Below are 4,367 nucleotides of genomic sequence, written 5' to 3'. Positions count from 1 at the left end.
CCTTCCGAATAAACAATGATAGCTATTGCGCCGTGAAACGTTTTGTTATCCGCAATCGCTGCAATATCGGGGGGAAAGCGATTCCATTCCACAGATGAGCGAGGAAGATATGACTGAAAAGAAGATTTGGTGTGGCATGTTGGGATGCAAACCTTGTGGCGATGATCGATTCGACGTGAAATGTATTCCGGGGGTGATATGAAATAGTCGCGAAGCGCAACGTGATGGTATATCTTGTGAAATAGTGTTAGGCGACCAATTTTACGGCGAGTTTGTAACGGTGGGAGTGACACGTTAGATTTCATGGCTGTGATGCTTGCCGTACGGTTGTAATTTGAAAGAATGAAGCGAACGTAATTATTTTGGACTAGTTCCAAGGAATATACGAGGGTTTCATGCGTAGGGTCTCATATTGATGCTGCATATTCTAGTTTAGGACGTATAAGTGTTTTATAGAGTATAATTTTAAGAGGTGAGAGAGCAGCTGAGAAATTGCGACGTAAGTACCCTAACATGTGGATAGCATTATTAATAACGTAGTCAATATGAATAGACCACGTTAAATTTTGAGTGATATGAATACCTAGGTACTTGTGTAAGGAAGACGACGGGCCTACGCGCGAGCCGCATTGCCATCGCCTGGTGCACGCTCCTGTCGACCAGCTGACCTCGAACTGCTGTTAGCCCTGCTCCCGTTGTGAAGTTTCACTGAACAAATCCCACCTTACATTTGGTGGAGGTGCAGGGTATATCCTCTCGCACTTGAACTCCTCAGCCGAACGCTACCCCCTCCCGCGATGCCTTCGACCCACCAAGCCGTACTAGTGAGCCCGGCCGCCGTCGTCTGTGCTGGTTCCCTCCGCCAGCGGGACCCCGCTATCTTCAGCGCACGGACGACCATGACGTTGAAGATTGGCTCACATCGTATGAGCGAGTGAGCGCATACAGTAAGTGGGACGCGGAAACTAAGCTGACCAATGGGGTTTTCTATCTGACGGGCGTGGCAAATCTGTGGTATCGGAACCACGAGGCGGACATTACATCGTGGTCCGTTTTCAAAACGAACTTCACAGAGGTATTCGGCCGCCCGGCCGTCAGAAAACTCTGTGCCGAACAGCGCTTGCGTGCGCGGTCGCAGCAGGTCGGAGAGAACTTCACGAGTTACATCGAGGATGTCGTGGACCTGTGCAAGAGGGTGAACGCACAGATGACCGAAGCCGACAAGATCAGGCATATCCTCAAGGGCATTGATGACAACGCCTTTCAGATGTTGTTGGCGCGAGGCCTGCGCACCGTCGCCGAAGTCGTCACCCTATGTGAGACTTCGACGAACTACGCAAGCAGAGGGCTCTGACACGCGAACACACCACGAGCATCGACTCGCTTGCTGGCCTGAACGATGCAAGAGACCAGTCATCGCTCCTGCCGCAAATCAAGAGCTTCATCCGGGAAGAAGTTGCTCGGCAGCTCTCGCTTATTTCAAGTCATCAAGAGCCATCACCACACATAACTCCGAATCTGAGGCACGTCATTCAAGAACAGGTCGCTAAGGCTCTCCCGCAAGCCCCTCAGCCCACACCTCTCGCGGCCCCGCTTACCTATGCGGAGGTTGTTGCGCGACCTCTACCACCTACCTATGCTCCGCCTCCTGGTCCTTTTCGAGAGCCTGCTGCTTTTGTTCCACCGCCTGCTCATCTGCAAACCTCCTGGGCCACGCCTGATAACATTCGACTGCCAGCTCAACTGGGCAACTCCTCGCGCACGCCTGACAACCGCCCGATCTGCTACTTCTGCGGCTTGCCAGGTCATGTGGCGCGGCTTTGCCGTCGACGCATGAACGCTTCACGACCTCGTCCAGAAGTTCCCGGTTACTGGTCCCAGCGACAGTATTCGCCTCCTGCTGAGCCGCCCATAAGCCGTTCTCTGTCTCCTGAGCGCACCGCCTTCGCTGGACGCCGTTCGCGTTCTCCACGTCGGCGCTCCATCTCTCCGATGCGACGGCGTCGCTCGACCACTCAAGAGGAAAACTAGGTGCCGCAGTTCCTGAGGCAAGAACTGCGCAGTCGTCGAAATTTGAAAGGCCTCGTTTGTCTGCTGCTAATTTAATTGAAGTTTTTGTAGAGGGCGTATCTGTCATGGCGCTTGTCGACACCAGTGCTGCGGTTTCTGTCACGAATGCAGCGCTTTGCCGCTCTTTGAGGAAAGTGAAGACGCCCCTTTCTGTCCTGTCGTTACGAACTGCAAGTGCGCACCTCCTCCAGCCGATAGCAGCATCTACTGTTCGAGTAGTCATAGAAGACATTTTATATTTGGTCGAGTTCATCGTTCTGCCGTCCTGTTCGCATTCGATCATCTTGGGCTGTGACTTCCTATCGCTCCACGACGCGGTCATCGACTGTGCTCGGGCTCAAGTAGAGCTCTCTACACTGCCGAATCCCGTGCAAGAGACTGAAATTTGTGGTGCCCCTGTTTCTGCCAAAGCTTTTGTCGCCGACAGTACCGTTATTCCTTCGTGCTCTTCCGTGATTGTGCCTCTCTCCTGTGACTGCGTCCGCGATGCCAGTGTCATCTTCACGCCGTCTCCTACTTTTCTACGCCGCCATTGTCTGCCTCTGCCTTAGGCCCTGCTCACTTTATCCGCCGGCCTCACCGCACTGTGGGTCTTCAACCCGTTTTCCAGCCCCTTCGCATTGCGCCGCGGTGAGTGCGTCGGAACCGTGCAGCTCTTTGTTTTCCATCACCCCGACGCTGCCGCAGAATCACCGCCGGTCGCCATGGACGCCCTCAGCTCACCTATTCCTGCGCCCGCCACGTTGTCGACCGACCTATTTCTTGGCTCTATTGACGCCAGTCTTCCGCCACATCAGCGAACCCAGCTTCTTGCGCTTCTTGAGGAGTTTCGTTCCTCCTTCGATTGCCACCAACGTGTTTTGGGACGCACGACGACTGTCGAGCACCGCATTGACACCGGCGCCCATGACCCTCTGCGCCAGCGCCCATCTCGTGTTTCCGCCACTGAACGACGAGTTATTGAAGAACAGGTAGACACCATGCTTCAGAGCGGCGTTATTCAGCCTTCCACCAGCCCCTGGGCATCACCGGTTGTCCTCCTCAAGAAGAAGGATGACTCCGTTCGATTGTGCGTCGACTACCGCCGCATTAATAAGACCACACGCAAAGACGTCTACCCTTTGCCCCGTATTGATGACGCTCTGGATTGTCTCCAAGGCGTGGAGCTCTTTTGTTTCCTTGATTTGCGCTCTGGTTATTGGCAGGTCCCAATGGCAGCTGCAGATCGTGCCAAAACGGCGTTTGTGACCCGTGACGGTCTCTACGAGTTGAACGTCATACCTTTTGGCCTGTGTAACACTCCTGCTACTTTCGAGCGAATGATGGATACCGTTTTGCGTGGTCTCAAGTGGAAGACATGCTTGTGCTACCTGGACGATATAGTTATCTTTTCGCTCGACTCTCAAACGCATCTATGTCGCCTGAAGCACGTCTTGACATGCCTCAGAAACGCAGGCCTGCAGCTGAACTTAAAAAAATGCACCTTTGCTGCCCGCGAACTGACAGTTTTAGGTCACGTTGTGTCGAAAGATGGTGTACGCCCTGACCCTGCGAAACTTCGAGCCGTCACTGAGTTTCCCAAACCTTCCACCACTAAGGAACTTCGCAGCTTCCTAGGGCTCTGCTCTTATTTTATTCGTTTCATTCGCAACTTTGCCTCAATTGCTGCCCCTTTGATTCAGTTGCTCGGCAGCAATGTTGATTTTTCGGCTTGGTCACCCGCATGCGACGACGCCTACAACACCTTGCGTCGTCTCCTCACGGCATCACCCATCTTGCGACATTTCGACCCGGCGGCCCCCACTGAAGTCCACACGGATGCCAGTGGTATTGGTCTTGGTGCAGTGCTCGCCCAACGCAAATCTGGCTTCGACCAATATGTCGTTGCCTATGCCGGCCGCACACTTACCAAGCCTGTGTCTCACTACTCTGTGACTGAAAAAGAGTGCCTCGCCATTGTGTGGACCTTAGGCAAGTTTCGCCGTTACGTGTACGGCCGTCCTTTCGACGTCGTTACGGATCACCACGCCCTTTGTTGGCTTTCCTCACTAAAGGATCCTTCCGGCCGCCTGGCGCGATGGGCGCTGCGTCTTCAAGAGTACCACATCCGAGTCGTGTACCGATTGGCCCGCAAGCATCAAGACGCCGACGCCTTGTCTCGCTCCCCGCTCCCCGCCGCACTTGCCAGCCTCTGCGAAATCGACGTCCCTGTTCCGTCTCCGACCATCAGTGAACTGCCTTCTGAGCAGCGCAAGGGTCCCTGGATTCGTGCTCTTCTCGACTTCTCGACTACCAAT

The 4,367-nt window shown here is 54.1% G+C and overlaps 1 pseudogene; it reads left to right on the top strand.

Annotated features, from left to right (window-relative positions):
• The first annotated feature begins 797 nt into the window (after positions 1–797).
• On the top strand, positions 798–2,031 carry LOC149329957 (uncharacterized; annotated as a pseudogene).
• Positions 2,032–4,367: the final 2,336 nt, after the last annotated feature.

The sequence above is a fragment of the Amblyomma mixtum genome, chromosome 9, assembly GCF_055824585.1.
Source record: "Amblyomma mixtum isolate Tamu chromosome 9, ASM5582458v1, whole genome shotgun sequence".
Taxonomy (NCBI): domain Eukaryota; kingdom Metazoa; phylum Arthropoda; class Arachnida; order Ixodida; family Ixodidae; genus Amblyomma; species Amblyomma mixtum.
This window is presented reverse-complemented; position numbering and strand designations above follow the sequence as displayed.